This window comes from Harpia harpyja, chromosome 4 (assembly GCF_026419915.1).
Source record: "Harpia harpyja isolate bHarHar1 chromosome 4, bHarHar1 primary haplotype, whole genome shotgun sequence".
Classification (NCBI taxonomy): domain Eukaryota; kingdom Metazoa; phylum Chordata; class Aves; order Accipitriformes; family Accipitridae; genus Harpia; species Harpia harpyja.
Window position 1 is genome coordinate 32,091,747 of NC_068943.1, and position 25,087 is coordinate 32,116,833.

Below are 25,087 nucleotides of genomic sequence, written 5' to 3' on the forward strand. Positions count from 1 at the left end.
CCTCAGCGGCACCCACAGACACCATCAGCAAAGGGTTGCTGCAGTCTGGGCACCAGGGACACGTGGGTTTTGATTCAGGCACGAAAATGTTGCCCAAGTCCCACTTGGGGTGGCTAAGATCTTCAGTGGCTTTTGCTCTCGGGAGGTTCGGTGAGGGGGTGAAGAGGCACGGTCTTTCACCTGCTGTTTGATCAGCTTGTCCCAGTGCTGGGAAGGGGGTCCATTCGCTAACCCGGTGTCCTGGTTTCGGCTGGGATAGAGTTAATTTTCTTCCTAGCAGCTGGTATAGCGTTATGTTTTGGGTTCAGTGTGAGAAGAATGTTGATAACACACTGATGTTTTCAGTTGTTGCTATGTAGTGTTTATACTAAGTCAAGGATTTTTCAGCTGGAGGGGTGCAAGGAGTTGGGAGGGGACACAGCCAGGGCAGATGACCCAAACTGGCCAAAGGGGTATTTCATATCGTGTGATGTCATGTCCAGTACATAAACTGGGGGGAGTTGGCCTGGGACGGATGGCTGCTTGGGAGCTAACTGGGCATCGGTCAGCGGGTGGTGAGCAATTGTGTTGTACATCGCTTGTTTTGTATATTCCAATCCTATTATTATTATTATTATTGTCATCATTTTATTATTGTGTATTGGGTCTGGCTGAGATGGAGTTAATACTCCCCATAGCAGCCCTCATAGCACTGTGCTCTGCATCAGTAGCTAGAAAGGTGTTGATAACACACCAGTGTTTTGGCTACTGCTGAGCAGTGCTGGCACAGCATCAAGGCTGTCTCTCCAACATTTTTGCCCCCCCCTCAACGGCAGGCTGGGGCAGGGCGAGATCTCGGGAGGGGACATAACCAGGACAGCTGACCTAAACTAACCAAACAGATATTCCATACCATATGACGTCAGCTCAGATATAAAAGCTAAGTAAAGGGAGACGGAAGGGGGGCATTTTTGTCTTCCGGAGCAACCACTACGCGTACTGAAGCCCTGCTTCCCAGGAAGTGGCTAGACATCGCCTGCTGATGGGAAGTAGAGAATAATATCATTTGTTTTTCTTTGCTTTCGCGCGCGACCTTGGTTTCAGTTTATTAAACTGTCCTTATCTTGACCCACAAGCCTTTTGTTATATTTTCTCCCCCCTGTCCAGTTAAGAAGGGGGAGTGATAGAGCGGCTTTGGTGGGCACCTGGCATCCAGCCAGGGTCAACCCACTACATATTGTTATCATTATCATTATTAGTTTCTTCCTTTCTGTTCTATTAAACTGTTCTTATGTCAACCATGAGTTTTACTTGTTTTTTCCAGATTCTCTCCCCCATCCCACTGGGTGGGGGGAAGTGAGCGAGCAGCTGTGTGGTGCTTAGTTGCTGGCTGGGCCTAAACCACGACACCATGCAAGATTTTTGTAGTCTAAGCAATTTGTCTTTGGGGACATAGGACAGGGCAATGCACAGAGCCTACTTCTTTGATAACAGCAGTACCTAATTCTGTTTTTTACTGTTCTTATCCTTCCACCCATTTTATGTCATCCTGAGCCCCAGGTGTTATGTCCCCTCAGCCACGTACACGAAGGAGATGGCCACGCGTGCTGGTGGCTGAGGGACTGCTGATGCTCGCAGCTGAATGATGCTGCCCACGTGTGCCAACCAGCACAGCAGTAGCCTAGCAACACTGCCTGCACCAAGGTGTGGACACACAAAGTCCTGCTTGTTTTTAACAAAGAGAAAGGGCAGATAGACATCATCGTGGTGTAATTAATATATACCTGTCACTCTCCACCACGTGGGGTTTTTAATATCAGCCCTTTCAAACAAGAAATAATGGGAAGTGATGAAAACTGATATTTACGATTAAATAGGAAAAGCAACCACGACTTAGCTGGGTCAAAATAAATCCATAAAGCATGCAGACGCTGCTGACAATGGTGCAATTTTATTTAATCAATAACAAGAAGATGTAGGCAAGGAGGTCCTTTATAGTAACCGTGGCACTTCATAGAATATCTTGCATTCCCAGCTCAAAAACCCTCTGCAGTACCTAGCAGTATTTTACTATGAAAAGTTGTTTATCTTGCAAGGCACCTGAAACAACATACATTGCCAAAAAGCAGGCTGAGGAAATTACAGAGATAGAAAATAGCTTTACTGCATTAGCACCCCTCTGAATATTTCCCACATTGAAGTAATTAGACATTTAAGACAAACAAATGTAAAAACCCTTGAGGTGCGCAAATTTCAAATGCGGTTGACATCCTTTTGGTACACAATAGGATTTGATTAGTAGTTGCAACACACAGACCCACTACAGAGCATGAACAACATTCACAATTACAAAACCTATGAAAGGGAAACTCTTTACTTTAGTGGTGTTTTAAAATTCATAGGAAAAAAAAGTGGGCTGGGAAATAGTCTTCAGCAAGCTGACCAAGTCCTGGGAGTTTAAACTGGAGTCATAATATATAATACTAATGTTGGGTGGTGCTTGGTGTGTTATAGTTCATTGAATGCTGTTGGTGTAACTATAGCTGGAGAAGTGACCTACTTTGGAAATGTTTTCACCTGAAAATTCTCTGGAATCGCAACCGAAGGGCACATCAAAAATAGCAATCAGCACCCTTGTCAGCTTTCTTGTTTGCCTTGGATAAAGTTACAGCATCTCCTAGGTACTAAGTGTGGGGAATGGACTTGGAATTGACCTAAGTCTTGACAACATCACTTAAAATATTCAAATGTTTACTGTCATTTTCACTTGCTACGCAGCTAGTTATAAAGTGTGTAATTATATCCCTTGGGTCAGTGAAGTGAAAGATAGTAATTCCAAGAAGACATTAAAACAATTCACCCGGACAGCTGCAAGTAAAACTGCTCCGTTACCCAAAGTGGAGCAGCAGCTGGGAATTGCTACAAATTGTTCAGAAAATGACCAGGCTCTTGCTAAAATTTAGCTCCAGCGCCTGTCAGCAAAGTGAAAGGCAAGTGCATGTGCAACTCACGCTGCTCCAACAGTTTGCTTCTTCCTTTAACATCCTTTATTGCTCTGTGCCTTCCTATGTTTGAGTAATCAGGTTTTAGCGGTAACTAAAATCTAGGGGAGCAAGGGAAGAGAGAATTTTCTGCTGTAATTGTATTCCTGAAGCATATAAAAGTACTACATTTCTTCTTTAGAAGGTATAATAAACTCATAGTAATTGCTTACTGTATCATTTAACTTTCCTAATTGTTGTAATAAAAAATAACCCTTTTTTTACTAGAAAACAATCAGGTAAATTTAAAATGCCAGGAAAGAGTTGGTATTTTGATCTAAGCTGACGAATCGGTCACAGCTGGAGTTTGGAGATTCAAGTATGTTCCCATTGAGAGACTTGGGCACCTCCAAACTCCATTTTGGGAAGACAACGTATAATGATGTATATACAATGACATATGCTAGCTATGAATACACAGAGCTTTCCAAAAATATGTGTGTATATATTAAAGGGTCTAGAAGGATCTCCGTTAACTTCACATTGAGGCTGCTGGAGACTCCAATTCAGGAAAGTACAAGCATATGCTGGAGTTTTGATTCAGCCATGTACCTAACCAGGAGTTGAATTCAATACTCATCGGGAAAGTACTTGAAGTTTAACCTGCACCTAAAGTGTTGCCACAGCCATATTTTCCACTGCTGCCATCATAGTGAGAGGTTATCTGGGCTCTGGCAGTGAACTGATGAATTCTGAAGCACAAACTGATCTCCGCAGGCTGGCAACGACGTTACTTGGACAAGGAGTGTGGAAGTGGCTGCTGGATGTGCATTTAAGAACCAGAGCTCACCCACTAAAGGTATAGAAAAAGATGATGGATGTTTTTCTAAGTGTGATTTTAAAATATCTTTTAAAAAGAGGATATACTTTTTAAAGTTAATTATATATATATATAAAATATATATATATAGAAATAGAAATTTATCTGTTTCAATGGGAAGAAGAGACACTGCATTTTATTGTAGCTTGAAGTGTTAACCTATAAAAAGGATGACTAATATTTTGTTGAACATTAAGAAGTAATAAAGTAAATACCTGTTTAACATTCAGAGCATTAAAAATAAAAATCAAAATCTATAGAGTTCAAAACCAAAAGCCTGAAAATTTGGCTGCTTTTTGTCCAGATGACATTTTTTCAGTCCTTTATTACAAGCTGCAATTTTTTCAGCAACTAGTGAGAATTGTTGTTCCTCTCACATCAGCTGTGATCTGAGCTCAGACAAAACATCCAGTACTCACGACTCTCCACATTGTGGTCTATATTGCAGCAACAAAAAACCCGGCTTCCTTCACATACAGATGAGTTTGTCAAAGTCAGCCCTGTTGGCTACCCTACACTGCTTGTAATCACACTTGACTGCTTTCTATAGCCAATTATCCCACCTTTATAAAGTTATAATCAATATAGCATTTTATCTGCTAAATTAGGGCTGGGTGAATCACACATCTCCTTAAAGAGGATGCTTCACTCAAAACATACATTGAGGAAGGAACTATCATAGAAGAAAACTACCAAGGACCTTGTAAGACATGCACATCCTACCCACACACAAAGAAAAAAAATGATTGCATTATTACCTTTGCTTTCCTTGTTCTGCAAGGTTGTTTAAGACTTCTGCTGAACCCTTTCATTGGAGAGGGGAGAAGGCAGCTCTACACACACATGACTGAAATTATGCCATTACATTGAGATGGGGTTTTTAATACCCTCCCTCCAGGTCCTTTTCCATTGTTTTCTTTCTATCTACAAAGAAACAAGTCACCTATCCTGTCTTTCAGGCTGTTTATCTGGTTTATCCTGTTCTCATTCTTCAAGCCCAGGCTGCCTCCAGATCCCTAGGTAAGGCAAGGCCAGGTGCTTTTCCAGACTTAGGAAGAAAAATTCAAATGAAGAAAGAGACAAATACAACTGTTATTTTCTAAAGTGCTTTCTCGTCCTTTTTCCCTTTGAAAATTTATGAACACAGCATCCACTAAGAATTACACTCATTGCTGCCTAACTAAAACCTGCAATGTATTATTTTTAACATAACTAGCACTTTGTTTCTGATCTAGCTTTGAAGCTAGCCCTCCTTTGAGCAGGCGATTGGACTTGATCCCTCCCAAGGTCCCTTCCAACCTGAATTATTCTGCAACTCTATTTGTTTGAACTCTGCCATTAGAAGCATCTCTCTCTGGTCTGCTGTTTTCTGTTCACTATTTCTCCATCCACACACATAGGGAACCCATAGATGTCATTCCCACAGCTGGTATAGAAAGTGCCTTTATGATATCTTGACTCCTTAGAGGAGTAAAATTCAGTCAAAACCAGCTTTTCTTCTTTCGCCTCAACATAGGCCTTGACAATGTCAGCCTGCTTGTGTATTATGCACACTTCCCAAGTTTTGTCTGACAGGCAGGGTGCTGTGATACTTCAGGCTTTTCTGTGTCTACTAATAGAGGCAGTCCCTTCTTCTCCCCAAAGCCATAGGTGAGAGGTGCTCCTAAATGCTTTCTATGAGGTTTCAATAGAAGAGAAAGCAAATTGGAACAGGATAATAAGTGAAGGTTCATTTTGGTTTTGATCGTTATAGTCAAGGCATACATTCTGGAGCACAAGAAAACAGTTCAACTGCACTGCTGAAAGCCAAACCAGAACAAGTACTTGCTCAGCAATGCAGTAAGGATGGATGAGCAGTGGGACATTGTACAGAGCTGGGAGCAAACATATGTCCTGCCTATGGACCGGTCGTGTTAGAGCTTTGGGTTAGTGCTGGTCTTGCTGAAGCCACTCACAGGATTGCACCTGTATTTCAAATATGCCTTTTTGGTGGATCAGATAGATGAAATGAGGTGCTTAGTCTAAGCAGGTCTGCACTATGAAGACCTGGGACAAAGACAACGTTGAACAACTGCAGCAACTTGCAAGTATTTGTGCTAGAGCAGTCTCAAGAAGGTTAACATGCCATGTCCAAAGTGGGACTGTTATGAAATCTTTTCCAACCCAGTTAGCCTCCGGTCTAAATTATTTTTGCTATAACACAGTTACATTTCATCCATGGTGCTTCCCTGCTGTGCTCTTTTGTCTTCAGGAAAAATTAGAGACCAAGTGCAGACATAAACTTTCTGAAGAAGCAAAGTACTTTCCTTTCAAATTTTTCACAATAAAGTAACAATACAGATGCTGCAGCATTTAATGAGATGGGAAACAACACGACATGTGTCCACCGTGTCTGGTCGCAGTCATTTTTAATAACTCTTTGCTGGGATGCATGGGTTATGGTAGAAAGCACCATCCTGCCAGCTGGTGATTTGCACTCCATTCCGAAGCCCAGACTCTTGTTAAACTAATACTATTCCCTTGTCTTCTCTGTCTCTCCACTTTTACCCCTGCTCTAAATCTTCAGACAGCGCAATGCCCAGCGCTCTTTGGCACGACTGACATATGGCAAAGAGAGAGGCATTTAGTTATGTGTGCAGGCAGCACTGTGAGAAATGTGACACAGCTCATCCCCCTCCTTTCAGACATCATCTGTCATTTAGCTAGAAAAAGCACCAGCATTAACTGGGAGGCAGAGAGAGAGCTGATGGGCTGCACGTGTTAGCAAGAGCGTGCACCTGATGGCTCCTGCACTGAGCTCTTCCTTGGCTTGGGAAGTTTCCCACTTCTGTGGACCCTTAAAATAGTGGACTGGCAGCTTTTGAAGTCTTTTGTGCATGCTCTTTCTTTCCTAATGTGCCTGAGTTCTTTTAATCTCTCACTTAAAACGTTAAACTAAAAACGCTGTGGTGTGGGAAACCCCAGATATGACACTGAGAAAGTTCATCGGCCGCTCTCCCCTCCCTGCCTTCGGCTATGCCCTGGGCTGTAAATGCTTGCAGAGGCACCCAGGATTTCAAAAGCAAAGTTGCAAATGCAATTCTGATTCTTTTTTATCCTATGACTCGGTCAAAATATCGGATGGGAAGCAAGCCAGTAAATTGCTTTCCTGCTGGAGGTACAAGGAAGAAGGGAAAGCAGATTGACAGCAACCACCACCATTTGTGTCACCAAAAAAACCCTGCACGAGACGCAGCCTTCACACCTGCTCCCAACCCTGATGGTTCAGAACTTCTTCGGCTTATGAGATTCACAATTATTTTGTGATACAAAAGCAGTTCAGTGGACTGATACAGGCCCATGGTAATTAATGACTCCAGGGTAACCAAAACCTTTCCCTCGTTCTTCTGGGGGTCACCTCCAGCAGCACCCGCACGCTCTGCACTTCCCCAGTGCTAAAAGAGGCTGAGGTTGGCCAAAGGCCGGGAGCTCTCCCTCTACCCCGGAGCGGGCACCGGGCTGCGAGAGCTCCTAGAGCACCCCGCGTATTATGTTCTGTTTTCTCAAACCTCACTTTTGAAGATAGAAACCTCACTATGAAAATAGAAAGAATAAGGCAAATTATCCTCCCCTATAAGGATGTAGACATTTGAATAAACCTAAACTTTTGCAGTCTGAAAACTTTTCCCATACACTTATTTACATGCTTATAGACAAATACAAATTCACACCAAAGAAAATCATTATAAACTTTGGGTTAAAGCATCAAATACTGGGTATCCAGTTGTGTTTAAACATTTCCTTCTCTACTCCTCCCTGAGGAAGCTTGTGGACTATTCTACGTGGTTTCTGTATGGCATATACCATGCCATGGTGTTTCTGCTTTTCCCTTTCAAGCCCCCAAGGAATAACCTATCATCTCAATACCCCTGAAAAGTTTTGGAGACAGCAAAAAAGGTGGGATGACCTTAGGATTGTTTATGAAATGAAGTGCTCAAAGGCGAACCCTTGGCAAGACAGAGCAATTTATACTATTTATTGGGTGAGTAAACTTGGAATAAAATGCTATTTACCCTCCAGTCCACAGAATGGTCTTTCACAGAAATGTCAGCAAATATTTTCATGCCAGGTTTTTAGCAATTGCTTTGAACTACACCATAGAGCAAGGGACATTTTAACAGTTATTCTGAGTAAAGTCATGCTTTGTATCTGCATGCTCTCACCTAAGCCGTTTTACTTGTGAGTTGATGACATGAGATAATAGAGAGTATGTATATGAATCTTGCATGGTGTGTACTTGATGTCTCCTGAATGTGGATGCTACTGAGATCTGGAAAACAGACAACATCTTTAAATAAAAGTGTGAAAGTCAGAAAAGGTCAGCGAAGCAGAGCAACTTCAGCTGCTCCCTAATCCCTGAGATAGAAATGTGTAAGGTGGTGAAAACGCATTTTCAGGTACAGCTGAAAATTGTACAGCAGGAGAAACAACCAGGAAAAGTCTCAATTTGTATTCTTCATGGAAGGTCAGATCCTTGTGCTATTTCCAACACTCTATATTGCTGCGTCATCATCTTCACTGTCCTGTCCTCCTCATTTGCCCCTTACGAGCTCCTAATTGCTTTGCAGAACCCGTTTCTTTCATCGAGCCAGAGGCTCTGCCACGTTCACCTTGGCATCAGTATTTGTTTCTCATTTCTGGTGGGTTTAGCAATCCTGTCACCTGCATTTTCCTCCTGCTTTCAAAACACCTCGCTCCAGCCTGTGGTGGCATGGGGCTAGGCTGAACACACATCAGATGTGCTTTATTAGAGAGCCAGCACTACTTCTTTGCTCCATGTCTGGCAGCTATCTGTCTGTATTACTTTAGGGCCTACACTCTAGATTTTATTCCCATCTGTGATGTCTAGATAACAACACTTTAAATTTATTCTCAACGGCATTTGAGTCAAAACCCCTTCATCTCAAGCACAGCTGACATTAGTTGCCCATGCTATGCAACAGCCTCAAACTATTTCTGTGAACGGGGGGAAATAAATGGAGCTATCTAATCAATATAGCAGGCTGAACTTGAAGTACCCATCCTTTATTTAAGCTTCTTTGCTGAAAGTCAGTGTTTTATTAATCTTAATCCTAAGAACTGTGGTAAGCTGAAAGAAAGTAATTACTGACATTCACTACACTTAGCCAGGAAAGCATTTCTCTATTAGGAGTTCTGCAGGAATACAGATGCACTTTCAGGACCGAGGGGTCATCAGCAAAAGGTGGTTTTCATCAAAAAAAGTAAACTGTCAGCAATGAAAACCAGCATCAAGCTGCAAAGAACTGTGGAGAGGCACACGGGAGCATCCCCGGTGCTTGGTGACTGTGTAGAGCCACGCCGCTGCTTCCAGCCGTACGCAGCTCTCCGGCTGGGAAACGCGGCTCTCGGGATCAGCCCCTGCTTTGGGTCCACGTGAAAACAGAGGCAAACGCCGGGTGCTGAGGTTTGTAACTTCCAGCCAGGTGTTATATGTCAGCCGTGCTTCACCAGGGTGCAAGTTTCTCTGGGAAGGTAAGAAACGACTGTCCCGGAGGTGTAATCGCTCGGTGCTTTCCCTGGGCAAACCTAGGAGTAAGAATTTGTGCAGCAGCAAGTACCAAGCCTGTGTCTGAAAGGAAGAAGGCTTTGCGTCACTTTCTTCCTCCTTCTCAACAGTACAGAAGCAGAATAAGAGCTTCTTCTAGACCTTTTAGCCCATGGAAGCACAGCCCACTCAGTTGTGGCTCAGCCTTGAACACAGTGTTTCTCATAACGCAAGTAGAGGGGTTGCAGTGTGTGGGTACAGAACATAATAATTCCACTAAATATCTGTTTGCAGAGGAGATGTTCCAGACTGTGATGTGTTCCTCCAGAATATTAATCTAGTATGGGGTAGCAGAGATGCTGCCAAAATACCCAGTTACCTACCATCAGTAGTCACTTCCACAGGTAGCTCAGACCCTGAAGCCTGGCTGATGGGTGGTAAGTCTGCCATAAATAAATGAGATTAGGTTGTCTTTGAAATATAACATCATAAACAGAGTGCCTCCTCTGTTATAGCCCTCTGCCTCTGGCACTGACTGTTTGGGATAGTCAGATTTTTTCCTAGTGTTTCAGGGCACTAGTGCCAGATATTTCCTTTCCCGTCAGAGCACGGGCTGAGCCAATGCTCCAGCACTGGTTATTAACATATGGGGGCAGAATCTAAACCAAATGCCTTAAAAACTGCTTGGAGCACCTTCAGTTGTGTTTGTCTCATGCCTTCATAAGTGATCTTTTGTCCTTTCATATCACTGATTTTCCGGAGAAACTGGAAGTCAGGGAGGGAGAGGAAGGGGACATCTTTGCACATCTATAAGCACAAGGAAGCAATGGTGCCCGTTCCTCTTCATAGCACAGCCTGTGGTACACCTGCTAAACCATGACTGGTGACAATCTGAACAGAAAAGGCACTGGATGATTCATATGCCAAAAGGATCTTGAAAGCTTCCTTTCCGTGCGGATGTGTAGCAACCCCGCTGCTGTTATACAAGTGCTTATTTCTCTAATAGTACTGAAGGGCACAGCTTGATGATCAAAAAAATCCTGCGAGCACTGAGCAAACAGGGATGGAAAAGGTTCTCTCCTGTGTGAAGTCTGTCAGATGATTTCACCCCGTGCATGAATGCCAGACTCCTGAACTGCTGGAGCCTTCAGCCACGTAGAGCTCAAAGCCCACATGGCTGGAGCCTGCCGCACTTTGCATTCTTTCTGTGCTGTGATCACGGAATACAAAGATTTGTATTGACTCAATAGTAGGAAAAAAGTCAAATCCCTCTGATAGGAAATATAAAGCCAAAAGGCTTGTTTCCTACAATACAGAGCAGCTGGGAAAAAAAGGAGTCCTTCCCTCTGCAATTGCCATGAAAAACTGAGAAATCCTTTCCTGGTTGGAAGTCCTGAGTAAGGATGTGTGCTTCGAGTGCCAGAGCCCCACAGAAAGCCCCTTCTAGAAATTCTTTTTTTTTTTTTTGATTGCTTGTGGAAATACATTCCCACAGGCCTGGATATCTGGGACTGGGAACCAGATGGTTTCACAGAATTCAGTCCTAGCACCATGGCTGTCCCTGCAGCACAGGCAAGGCTGGGAAGTGGGGAACAAGTTCACCAAAACCTAGCCAAGCTCACCTTTTTTTTGTTTAATTTCACTGGGAAATTCCTGTTTATGCATTCGAGTCTAAGGGATCACCTGCCCCAGCCCTTTGGGATCAGGCAGCAGCGTTCATTCTCCTCACTGCAGCATCAGCTGCGCTCATCCAGGTATGAAGAGCTCCCACACCCAGAGCCAGTTGCCCTGAGGGATGCACTCACGTGCGGGATGGTCCCAGGTCATAGAGCTGTGCAGAGAGTTGCATTTTTGTTGAATAAGAAGGTCACACCGTGACTGGCACAAACTTGCTCAGTCATTAAACATGGTTCATTTCAGCTGATGTAACTGAAGCAATGCTTGTTATTACATCTGCTCAACTTGTTTATGTATTAACTGATTCAGCAAGCCAAACCGTGGTATAAGTATAAAGCCTCAAAAGAGTCCCCCAGAGAAGCAAGATTTTGGTAACACCTACAGTTTGGAATGTTTTCAGGGAAATTGAAAAAAAAATCTGAACGCTGAACAAGGCATTTATAAAGGTCGGTCCAGCTATGGACAGTCTGCGAACAAAAAAATAAAGTTAGGCGGAGATCATTTCCCCATATCTTTATCCATCTAGAAAGTAGGTGTTCAGTCTACACCAATTATCTACATTTACGCAGACAGCAGTGCCTCGTCTCGTCTCCCAGGGCAGGTGGGATGACCTCTCTCTGCAACTGCTTATCCCTGCCATGGATTATGGAGGAAACTGAGAGAACCGGTGTAATGCAAATGCCCAACTCTTAGGTAAAGCTGGGTGAGCCGACTCCTGTCTTTCCTGGTCATTCGCTCTTTCCTGCATGTCAGAAAGCTTTGCAACTTGCAGAAGTCCTGGTACCATTGACCATAGCCATGGTCATGACCACACACGATGACACAAAGGTTTATTTGCAGCAGCAATGCTGAAGAGCACCCAATGCCCCATCCTCAGCAGACTGGAGACAACACAGCATCAAGAGCTTTGGTGACGTTAACCTGTGCCTCAACTCAGGTGCGCTGGTCGGTGAGGGACTATGGGACCGTGTGCCAGCTCTGCCTCCATTTTCAATACTACATCTACCTGTAAAAGCAACACTGGTCCAGCAATACAGCAATAGTATATGCTACAATGCATAACACAGCATCCCAGCCAGAGTCTGCTGTGAATGGCAGCATCTTGTTTTTAAAGCAGTTGCATGTTTCCCTCTTCCTGGCATGCTAGATATTGCTAGCGGTACCCTGAGGAAAACAGCTCAAACTGCTGCAAACTGAGAAATGTGTGTTCATGCCGTGTGGTGGGTCAGGGAGAGGGAAGGTTTGATGTTGCAGTGGAAATACAGTTATGAACATTGATAAGTGCAATTTGAACATTATCTTGGGGAAAAAAGGTCTTTTTCAGCGCCCTGACCTACTGCTCCTGCCAAAGGCTGCTAAATGTGTTGAAGGCAGACCCACAGAGCCATGCCCACAAGGAGCTGCAGTACAGTGTAGTACAGCTCTGTCCGTGGGATGCCAAATTCCCCCTTGCCCGTCTGCAGGCAGCCTGCAGGGCCAGGGAAATCCCTCCTCCCTGGGATGCTGAAGACACCGTTTTCCTCCTCTCCTTGCTCTGGCTCTCGCCATGGTCCCACTCACATTTCTCACACTGCGCTCACCACCTCTTCTCCATCTCACTGCCGCTAGCTTTTCTCAGACCATTTCTAGTTTGCTGCCTGGTCACACCTATAGGAAGAAATAGTTAGGCTCTTCATTAGCACTTTCTGAAGCTAAATCTGTGTATTACCATGGGTGTGAAGTGCCTCATGCCACTCTGCGATGGGTTAGGGCAGCACATCTGTGATCCTGGAAGAAGGAGGAGAGCTGCAGCAAAGACAACTGCTATGCCCGCAACCCCATCCGTATGTCTATAGCCTTCTGGATAGCAGAAACTCAGCCCTGCAGTTGATCAGTATTCACTTCACCCATTGCCTAATCCTGCAAGCTTCGAAGAGTAACAAACCTTTCTCTCACTTTCTCTGTGCTAATAATTCTGCTTCTCCATATGCTGAATGTTTCACACCCATTCTGGGATCCAGGAACTAAGAAATGTTACACATACATAAAACTTTACCAAAAAAATTTTGGCGTGCCACAGAAGCCAGAGCACAAGAGTGCCCTGCTTTGATTGCCGTGGGAGCCAGGAAAGAAATGTGAAACTAATATTAAACCTTCCAAAGTCCCACACTGCACGAGGTACTCCAATTGCCCTACAAGGCTGCAAAGCTAAATTTAATTGCAAATTACACCACTTCCAGGAGGAGAATGTAATGATGGTTTACAGCATCCAGTGAATAAAACTGCCTGAAACACTGAATATGATACTTGCAGAGCAACCCATCAGTGATGCTTCATTCCAGTTATAAAACATCCTAAATCCTAAGTCACAGGATTTACCAGCTTCAACCTTATTTTCCTTCTTTAATGAGAAGCATCACTAAGGTGCAAATTCATTCCAGCTAGCTTAAGTCCCCTTAATTAGGAGGCTAAAGGAAAGGCATGAGGTTCTTTAGAGGACAATCCAGATCTTCACTGAAGTGAATTGCAATCTCTAGAGGGGCAGAAATAGCACAAGCTTTCATAAAAACTCCAGTGACAGATTAGGAGCTATTCTCTGGAAATGACCCAACAAATTCACTACAAAGTATTGTCAGCATGAAATAGAAACGTGATAATAAGAAAAGCTACAATAGCCCTCAGCATATTTATGTTTAATATTTCTTACATCCCTACTTTGTTTCTGATTTTGCTTTTGATTGTAAGTCCTTCTCCCTTCTTTCCCTCCCCCTCTTTCCCTCCCTACCTTTCTGACACTCATTTATTTCTGTCACCAGATGCCTTTCCAATTTCCGATGTTCTCAGACTTGCCTCCCTCCTCCCCTCCTCCTCCCTTTTGCTGTGAAAGCTGAGGGTCTCGGCCTGAACACCCCTCTTCATTGTGAACAAGGGTCTTTGGAGCAATTTATGGGGATGTGCACTAGGGAAAACACATCCCCCTTTCATAAAGCACACCTGTGGGGAAGGATCATGAGCTACAGGTAGAGCTGCAGGATGCAGTGCTGAGAGGTGAGCAAAGTTTCTCCACAGCCATTGCCCCTAATGCCCAGAAATCCCAGAAGTGATCTCCACAACAGGGGTTTTTTCCATATGCAAGAAGAATAAGACACCTACATGAGAAGTGTCAGAAGAAGTTCAGAGAAATTAATCTTTTGCTGTCACCCCGTGAGGTCCAAGGCAGGGGACAAGCCTCTTAGGATTTTCCCCTGCATTCCTGCCACCTCATTGAAACCAACCAACAGGGGCTGGTGTCCTCCCCACTCACTGTCGTTCATCCTCAAGCATGACCTTTTCATACTGCAAGACAAGTCAGCTTCTCCATTTTTCTCTCATTCATGTCCTGCTTCTCTCATCTTCCTACCCAGTCCATCTCACCCAAAGACTTTCTGCCATGGCATTACAGACATGAATTTATGCAGGAGCCTTACAGAGCACCAGCACACAATGAATCTACTCCAACTATCCATCATCAACATCTGGCCACTCTGTGGGGATGGTCTCATCCTGGCAGGTCTTGGACTTGTGTCAATACCATCAGCTCCTGTTTCTCTACAGCCTATAAAAATTAAATTAGATGGAAAAGTTCCTCAGCCTGAGGAGTTTACAGACCAATTCAAGGAGCAGAAGGTAAAACAAAGCGTCTGAGGGACAGAGCAGCAGTGCTGCGGAAGACAACACATGTCAGTTCAATAAATAAGTGGGTTTTGATACACACAGGCATCCTGACAGCAGTAGATCGCACCAAAGGAGCTCAGACAAGAAAGTGCTCTCACTATTGTAAACAGATGAGCTCACTCCACACAGAAACAAGGGGAGAATGGTGAAAAGGCTGGTCATATCAACGGTAACAAGGGACAGGAGTCAGGAGGAACAGCAATAGGATGGAGAAGACAGAGACAGGCATGTTGGTGGTGAAGCTCTCAAAACTGTTGCTTTCAAGAAGGCATGCAAGGAAGGGTAAGTCTAGACTAGGTTTATCCCACAGGAAAAAGGGTTCATCCACAACGTCATGGTGTCCTGTATGGCTATAAGTGCTAATAATTACGGCATTACCTCACACAAAGTGGTGTGACATCTTCTGTCGTCTTAATTACTGGTTCCAGTGCCACAGAGGGAAGAAACAAGGGCTTGTGACTGGGAGGGTAAAGATATCCGTGTTCATTTGCCTCACCACGAGATAGCCACGGTGTTTGCCAGAAGGACGTGCACTTCTCCCTGCCCTCTCAGCTTCTTGCAAGCCCATCCCAGGGAGAGGGCATCACACCTCTCCCGACGACGTCCACGAACTCATCAAGAGATCCCACAGTTCCCAGCAGCTTTATGCCCTGCGCTCCTCAGGGAACTCCCTAACCCAAGGAGCCACACCAGCAGAAAACGAATGTATCTCATCTCGGAAGAGGGCAAGAGACAGCACGTCCCACACACCGGTCAGCACACCCACGGGTGAGCCTTCCATGAGGAAAACTACTTGTCTGAGGAAGCACTGGGTGAACTGGACCTTTACTACCTCTGCTGCAACGCCTTACCATAGCATTTGCTCAGGCTACAAGTCATGATGGAAATGACCAAAGTGGAAAAGTTGGCGGAGAAGCGGAGCCAGCAGGGAATTATCCATCAGTACACATTAAAATTGAATGATCAGAAAAAAAGCTTCCCTCTTCCAATGAGAAAATAATGACCACGGCCAGATGAAAAAGGAGTAAGAAGACAGGGAAGAAATTTTCAGTCCCTTCTGCAGCTCAGCAGTCGTAAGCCTTCCATTAATTTTAGTTATAGAGAGACAATGTATTAATTAGGTTTTGCCCAAGGCATGTCACTTTAATTAAATATCTATTCAAACTAGGAAAACAGGAAAATGCTTTATTTTCTTTCCTAATTCCTCAGCAAGAGCTGAATATTTTCTTACATCATTTCAAAGAATAACAAACGGTTCTTACTAGGACTGAAGTCTGAAATCCTTAATGAGGCACGGAAATTAAATCAAAGCACAGACTTGTATAATACACGGTTTACAAAAATTAGTCACATATTAGATTGAGAAACTATCTGCTTGTTTAAATAGCTGTATATTTTATATTTGACATGAGACGAAATCGCCCACAGTATTTGAAATACCACAGTGCTTTCTGTGAGCCTTCGCCTGCAGAATTGCATAATGATTGGGGCTATATAAATGCTTCCAGGAGGATCTGACCTGCTTCAAAATAGCAACGAGACAGCCTGCCAGGTAAAAGCAGAGTTCAAATTGCCGGGATATGACTCAGCTAGTTCGTTCCTACTGACCTTGGCTATAAATACAAAAGCAGTGGAGAGACCCATTTCACATCCAGATCGTAGGTGCTTGAACTAGCCCCCTAAAATAAGTGCCAGAGCCCCCCGTCTAGAGCACAGAGAATGAGGCAGGTGTCCTCAAAGGTCTTCAGAAGAAGAGGAGTCTGCCTGTCCACATCTGTCTTATCCACCACTGACGTCGGGCAGAGGTAATATCCCTCTGGAGATCCTCAGATTAAAATATTGCTTGACCTTTGAAGCTTTTCCAATCCCTTTGCAAGAGTACTTTGGGATAATCTCTGTTTGGCATACGGAGAGCGGGGTGTCTCTGCACAAGTGGCCTGCCTGGAAAGGCTATTCCTGCCTCTGCTGCTCTATCTACCTGGAGATATTCTTAAACATCCACAAGTTACCTGTGGGAAGGGGAGAGGAAGGCGCCTGGTTAGAGGAATGTAATTACAACTAAGGCAATATGTGCACAAGGTACCCGAAAGCCAGACTGCTTCACGAGCTGCTGATAGGTTTTTATTTTGTCAGCTAGGAAGACTAGTTTGTCCTCCTTCGATTTTACGTAGCACCTCAGGTAATGGAGCCAGGAACCCTGCAGGGACATCCACATGAGGTAAGTGATGAAGTCCTGAACCTGAACTTTCACAGAAGTCTTCGGTTCACTTTATACAGATTCCCACTGGCAGGAACATGCAAAAACTTTAAGTAGAAAATAAATGTGCTTTCTGAGCACAATAAATGTGTGTTCTGTTCTCAGGGGAAAAGGGGATGGGGGGGAGAGAGAAAAAAATTAGTCTAAATGTAGAAAAATGACAGTCACTGGTTAGAATAAAACTTTTCACAACGAAAGCTGAAGAGGGTTTATCCAAGGAGGCTGGTTACAATGTGTGTGATAAATTGCATCTTTTCATACTTTGCTTTTACTCTTGTAGTCTGACATCACTCATTTGGCCCTAGCCATTCATGCTTTTCAAAAGGCAGTTTGATTATTTGTGTACATTCCTGAGCCCGGGGACTTCAGTAAAGTTCATGAAAAAGAAACTAATATAGTGGCTTGAGCCTTTTGGACCGCTTAATCAAATCTGTTCTTGCAAGCTGTGTGTGAAAAAGACTGGCAGCTCAAGGCTTATTAAGAAGATGAATACGTTTTGCCACAGCACATCAACCACTGACATTTTTCCCATGCATTTATCAGTAGGGAAGTTGCACAAAATCTTGTTGTTTGTCAGTCTTATTAAATCAGCTAACAAAGAAGGTCACTTTGTTAGCAATGCAGATGAGCTCTGAAACACTCTGTCTCTTTCTCCAGCCATTGCAATATTGTGAATCTGTGCAGGAAGTTTCCTCCTGAAGAATTCTCATATATATAAAAATGCTTGTCCTCAGTAGTGCTAACCATAGGCTATTGTGCAAAAAGAAAAGCAAGCGATGCCTTTTCTCGCATGAATTTATTCTATAAAGACATTATTTGTGTGATTGATGCATATACAGGGTCACACCTCTGCTGTTAATTATGTCTAGCTCCATTGGGGTAGAGCACAGGAGCCCAGCATCTGCCTATCTAGTGAGGTAACCGGGGCTGTCCCTATTCCTACTCGCTTTTGGCTTTCTTCACTTTCTCTGGCCTTCTGGCTTCCCAGATTGGTAAGCAAGAAATCAACCTCATCCCCTCAGCACTGCTCTCACCTCTCTGACTCCAGGACTAAACTGGTCTGACAGCAAGACCCTTCTGCTATTCTTCACCCTTATTCTTCACCCCTTATTCTTCACCCTCTCAGCTATGTACCACAAAGCACCAGTAATGAAGAATAATACAGTAAGACCTTAATAGCATTGCATATATCTTCAGTTAAATGAAGGAGAACAACTGAGAGTAATGTACACGTAGGACATGTTGTTGAGTTCTGACTAGGCAGGGCCAGGCTGGAGGTTTTTTTCTCAGGGAAGGTTTGGATCCTGCTGGAGGGATGGGGACCTCCCTGGGGACACCTGAGAGAGGAGGGCTTGCGACCTGTCCTTCAGGCAGCACGCCAGGGAGGATGCATAGGTGGGCAGAGGCACCAGGGATATTCCAAAGCAGAAAAGGTTAGGAACCAATAAAAGGACCTGCAGAGTTCCTCAGGAAAAATTGGCGGAGGGGTCTTGTGGGAAGGCGTGAGGTGGTTGAGCGGCAAGCAGAAAATGAGGAGAGTTCTCAGATGGTCAAAGATGGCAGAATAAGGGATATATGAGCTGCTGTATGGTGCCTGGGACAAATGGCTGGGAGGCAAAACATGGCCACCTACTAGCAGAAAAACGGGTACAAAGCACAGATGTGAAAAGATTAATTAGCATTTATGTATACATCCTGAAGAGTTGCTTTCTAAAATCTCTTGGTAGCATGCAAGCATGCCAATGCAATACTTCACTAGAGGTACAAGAGATATTGCGCCTACCTGGGATCACAGTGGGAACTCATACCTACGTGGCTTTACCCAAAACACCTCGATTGCCATTTCCAATGTTTCAAAAAGTGCCATAAGACTACCACAGCTCTGCTGCAAGAGTGTTGTTTTGACGTGACAGCTTTCCAGAAGCAGAAAGGACGTGGCCAGTATGACAGGACATCAGTTAAATGCAAACCCAGAAGAGCTGTTCTGCACAGCAAGGTAAACTCATAGGGTGATATTCAGTGCCAAGAGCTGCAACCAGCTTCAGAGAGGATTTACCCACCTACTCACAAAATCATTGTATTTGTCCTCTGGTATAATTTGCTAGGTGAGCAATGTCAGTGAAAACCCAACACGATACCATGAGAAGGGGCATGTGAGCACTTGAAATGGAGCCAGCTCTGAATCAAAAAAGATAAAGCATCTTCATTTGAATCACTTTAATCATTGACCCTTGGCAGATGTGGTGAGAAAAGGGTGAACTGCATGTTGGAAGGTTTTGTTATTCAAAGCTGATAGATCAAAAAAGTGTGGAATTGTCTTTCATGGAGTCTGTTGCATTCTTTTTTTTTTCTAAAAGCAACTTCCTTTGGAAATACCTCTCTTGGCAATGACTCAATGCAAGGAATTGTATAGTTAGGGATGAAATTGTGCTCTCTGAAAAAGTTACAGGGAAAAGGAAGAAAGATATCTCTTCTCTTTTGCTTAGAATGTCTTTTTTTTAAATTATCTACTACCTATAATGAAAAGTCCCTAATACAGAATAGCACAATAGTCTCAGAGATAATAGTGCTTACCTCTTAGGTTAATCAAACCAAGAATGCTCCCTACTGAATGAGATATAGCAGAAGTGTGCATAGGATTTTGTCAGTTATTTGCAGAGCCAGCAGGGTCGTCTACTTGAACATGACCTCATTACATAGATGTCTTGGGTTCCGGTAAGAGATAGACTGCCTGCTAGAAACAACATAATGCATCAAAACTGCTTTTTTTACTGGGCACTCTTCATGACTATATATAATCAAAGCTGCTTCTTCCTACCAGGTTTGCAAGAATTCTTCACTTGTGATGTACAATTTGTAAAGCATTCGGGATTCAGAATCAAATCAGCTACCTGTTCTCGAAACGGTTACCATCTACACCTGTACCTGGTAAGACACAGTTGTCTCTCCATTTACCATCCACCTCTGAACACTCGGGGGGGGAGTAAAACAAATGAAAGTCCTGACACAACCTGCAGCATTTTTTCTCTAGTAACTCAGAGGATAGGAGTCTTATTGTAGAGACGTGCAAAGTTTTCAAGAGCAAGTAATTATCACAGCTGTCTCAACTCTTTGTGGCCAACTTGAGACAATTCTTACAGCTCTGATGTGAACATTTTGCTTTAAAAGTCAGCCCCTCCAGCAGGTCACAGGTAGGAAACCTAACCCGTGCAATGGAAAATAGCTGCTGAATGGCAATTGTCGCTGTCCTGCATGTCCACACTTATGCAGAGGAGATGACCAGTCTCGTCAGTTACAATTCCTTCTGAAGAACAATCAGTGAAGGAAAAGATTAAGAATAAGCTAAATCATGTCTGTTACGAAATCGATGTTAAGCATGCTTTGAGAAGGAGGTTGGACTAAAGATCTCCTGAAGTCCCTCCCAGCCCGCATCATCTATGATCCTGTGCATAGTTCCCAGCGATACCTCTGCTCAACTCACATGGCTAAAGGCACGGGGTGAAGGAAATTCACCTCAAATCAGCTCAGAGCAGCAACTCTTGCTCGGCACAGGGCTTGCCAGTGCACTTCTGTGCAAATGGAGAACTGAAGGGAAATGGATGAGCCTAATTAAGCCAGGCTAAGGGAAAGGACTCGGAGCTCTCGGCACTTGGAACATATCTCCAAGGGTTAGGTCAACTTGCAGCATGAGTCCCCTGACTGCCAAAAGGGTGAAGGGGGAGAAGGGAGACTGCCCCAGACAGTGCTTCAAACTCTGACACTGGCTGGCACCTATCTCTAGATTTCCTTGTGAAGGGCAGGTGCTTTGTCTTAATATGGCACTGCTTAGTGATCTGCCATACTGACCTCCCTGAAGAGTGAATTGCATTTCAGTAACAACCAGCTGTTAAAAGAGAAAATAATAAAGATGCCTTTATTTGAACACAAACCATCTCCCTGAACAAAAAAGATGATTCCACAAAATTGGTATGGCTTTACTGTAGGCTTCCTGCTGCTCTACTACTTCAGGCTCCATTGTACTTGTTTAAGTTTGACCCACTGGAGAGTAAATATGTGTTTTAAGCAAGACGGAAATGAAAATAATGATTCTTAAACAACAAAGTAGCTTCTGATTTGGTTTCAGGTGACCTGAGAAGGATGAACACCTCTGTGAATACTGCTGGTGAGAAACCTTTCAAAATGAAATAACTGAAAACAAACTAGCTGGTCTGGCTCACATATGCCACTGTTGTAGTGGAAAGGAAAACTGTTGTAGTCTTTTCTTGGAAATATTTCTACAGAGATCTTCTGGAGCAGCCAGAATAGTTTAAATAAAATCAAACTTTGAATGACTTCTCTTATTTTAGTAAATCTGTCTTTGTGCCTAGGCTGTAAGAGATGGATGCACCATGCTCTGCTATGTCAGAGAATGCAAAAAGGAAGGACACATAAGCAGGTTTCAGGTAGCATGGAAACAAATATCTGAGGCCGGGGCCCACCAAGTGATGCAGGTGCCCTGTGTGTGCAAAGTGAAGCACTGATTTGCAATCTTGAAGGCCTCCACAAAAAAATGTTCAAAAAGTGAATCACGGAAGATTAGAAAAATCTTAAGAAAAACTTCTGAGATGTCATAAAAAGGTATGCATGTCGGTTATTGAAGTATTGTTCTTCTTTATGTCATTAAAACCTTGAGAAGAAAACCAGGGAAACCAAACTATGCTGAGTGATTGCCAATAGCAGCCGTATTGCTAGTGAAGTGGGTATCCCATGAGGCTACTCTTTTCTAATATCTTTTTGAGCATCTTTTTGAAAAGATGATGATTCCAGAATGGTACCTGGGATTCCAGCGTGGGTCTGACTGGTCCAGCCATGGTAAGGACATGTCCTGATTTGCTGGTGACATCAAGGGACGGCTCCAGTTCTCATCCCTCCACTTGCCCACGGAGCACGACGGCTTAAAGCCAGGTTGTTTCTTTCCTAGAACAAAATGAAACATATTCTTAAAGTGTTCCTTTTGTTTATTATTAGTATTCACTATGCTACCCTAGTAAACTTAAAAAAAAAACAACATTAAAAATAGAAAGAAAACTTGTAATTTCTGAAGTAGTCAAACTATGTCTGCGTGTACTGCAGAGCAACATTTCAGAATGACAGCAGTCTGTAAGGGCTGGGGCATGGGGCCTTGTGGACTCTTCCACGCCATCCTTAATCAGGGTCAAATCTTTACATCTGTCTGCAATAATATCTGTCTCTTTTTTTTTGCCTTTTCCTTGAAGACACTCTGTAAAAGCAGTCCATTTCCTCCTCCTTTCTTAAGCAGTGTTTCAGAGCAAGTTGTAGCATGGTGCAGCTTTATAGGGCAGCAATTTTAGCGAGAAGTTTTACGACAAATGAAAACCATGAGCTCTTTCCACTTTTCATTTCCTTATTTGGAGAGTCTTGCTGTAAAATACAAAGAAAACAATAATTCAGTAGGATTTAGCCTTGTGCCGTCACGGTGACCGGGAAAAGGAAAGAGTAACAAAAGTCACCAAGGTGAAGAAATATACAGAGTTTTTATAAAACAAACAAACAAGAAACCTCTGAGCAGTTTTAAGGGAAAAAAACTTTCAGATATGGATGGGTCCAAAAAAACCAAAGACACACATACAGTCACATGCCAGTCTGCTTGTAGCCATAAGAATGCAGACGAAGACAACACAAAGTAAAGAAACCCAGAAACTAATTTCAGGATACACCTCCCTTCCTCAAGCGCCCATTGCTGCTGTAGGGGAGAACAGCCAGGGGACATGTCGCAGCGTCCTGGGGAAGTTGTGGCAAATAACACAGCAAAGGCAGCCCTGTGCAGGCTGCATTTTATCCCTCCTGTTTACCTGTGTCAATGCCAGTATTTAAGCACAAAGTTTTATGGGGTTTTTTTTTGCCTTAGGACACGTACCTGACCCACTGCACACCCTGGATGGCGTTCTGCTTATGAACAGCAAGTCAACACCTTCTCTTCTTGTTGCTCAGAGTTCACCCCTTGATGCATAGTGCGGTATTTAAGCCCTGCTCCGACCACCAAGATGTTTGTATGGACCCATCATTATCACATCGATTTCTTCGCACAAAGCCCCTTTGTGTCAAGGGAGCGTTTTCCCATTTCACAGGTGGGAGGAGAAGTGACAAGACAAGACGCTGAGGGACGTTCGCAAATTCCAAGTCCTCAGGTTGGGACACCCAGAATTGGATCTTTGAGTAGTCGGTATTAAATAGTACTTTACACACACAGTCCGAAAAAGAACATCTCCCACTGACCAAAGTTTCAGCTCTTAGCATGCAGGCTCTGAGTCACAGTTCAGCAATCCAGAAAATAAGGAGCATGTGAGCAGGGGAATGCTCGACTGAAAAACATTCGTGTGTTGCATCTATGCAGAGGCAGGGCCAGGATCCAGCTCTCGGAGGAAGCACTGGGGCTGTTCCTGCTTTTCCCTGCTTTGCCCATTGCACACCAGCCAACGTCTCCCACAAAATGCAGTTTATAGTCCTGCCTTTATGGGCTTTTCAGAAAGCATTGCAGAGAATTCCTCTTCAAGGTTTTATATGTGAAATCCTGGAAAATACCTATAAACCATCCCCAGCTGACTTTCAATGAATGTGAATATAGACTTCCCTGGTAGAATAAACATTTATTGCACAGATAAAACAAAAATGGGGAAACGCTTCTCCTAATATTTGGAAAACATGGGAATAATTGGGAATAATTCTACCTGGGTTCCTCATATAGCATTAGCCTCAACCACTGTCACACAAACAGGTGGTTTTGGCATAACACCTGTATTCCTTTTCTTTGGCAGACAAATATAAGCATCCTCCGTCTTTCAGCGGTGACTGCTCAGTTCCAACAGTGAGACCATGTCCCCTGGACTCTTTAGAGATGGAAAGGATCTTCATGTCCATCCTGACGACACTTCAAAGGCCTCTCAGCACACAGACATCTGGTACCTCTGTGTCCAGCAATCTCCCAGTGCTTGAGTTAAAAGGAACGTGGCAAGCAGTTACACTTCTCCAATAACCCAAAATTTTAGTCTTGGCTTGGCAACTGTGGGACAGTGGAGGTTTTGCCTGGACCTCAGTGTAGTTTTAAGTTGTGCAGATATCCTGGGATTTGCATGCTGTAGTAGATCACTTATTTGTTCATTCATCTGTGTGAATAATAAATGAGTGAAAGACACTTGAGGCTCCTTGTGCCATCATGAAAATATGTCCATTATAGCCTGCTGATTGATTCTTGAATTTCAGCCTGGCAACCCAAACAAACAAGGTAAACATTGCAAAAACAAAACCAGAGCTTATCAATTGGCACTCCTCCACTGCCCGCCTCGCCAGAACAGTGCTGACATTTATGATTATTGCTGCAAGTCTCTCTCAAAGCCCTCATCCCGAGTTACTATGTAGACTTTTGATGTTTTCAGCGATGCCTTATTATTCACAGAATTAATTACTAAATAGCATCCTCAAATGCCTTTGTATGAACTTTGCATCTAAAAGCATCTATTTATTCAGTCCAACAGCCCACTTGAGCACATAACATCGCCTCTCTTCCCGTGTTAGCAACAAAAGAGGCACAGGAGAGTTACTTTGAACTGTCAGCCTTGGATTTCCATGGCTGCTGTAGAGTCCTAATGTGAAAGCAGGGAATTGTATAATTCATGACCATGAGCTGTCTCCATTTGGAATTTTCTCCCGAGGACACTACTCAGACAACAATGCAAAAGGCAAAGCAGTTGCTGTTGCAAAAGCCTCATCTCCAGGCTGGACGAAGAAGGTGCAGATCTCCCTCACCCTGCAACGAAACCATGCTGAGGAATGAACATGCAGAATCTGAGAGCGCTTGGGTTCTTCAATGAGCCACCTGCACCACGGGCCTTTTATCCAAAGAAAAAAACCCCACTTTCTAGCTGTGCAATGTGGCTTTTCTGACCACTCCACACTGATTGAGTTCTTTGGCAGGGTTGGCGGCTGAAGCTGCCCGTTGTAAATCAAGCCATGCTACATAGCCAGTAAATGAAAAATATCACTCTGAGTAATGAGTCAGTGAGCCCGCACAGAACGCT

General features: G+C 43.7%; 1 long non-coding RNA gene across 1 annotated transcript; it reads left to right on the forward strand.

Moving 5' to 3' along the window:
- The first annotated feature begins 16,421 nt into the window (after nucleotides 1–16,421).
- On the forward strand, nucleotides 16,422–23,507 carry LOC128141421 (uncharacterized). Its single transcript, XR_008235023.1, has 3 exons — nucleotides 16,422–16,973; nucleotides 19,834–19,940; nucleotides 22,921–23,507. It is a non-coding gene; the product is annotated as an uncharacterized LOC128141421 (long non-coding RNA).
- The last annotated feature ends 1,580 nt before the right edge of the window (nucleotides 23,508–25,087 follow it).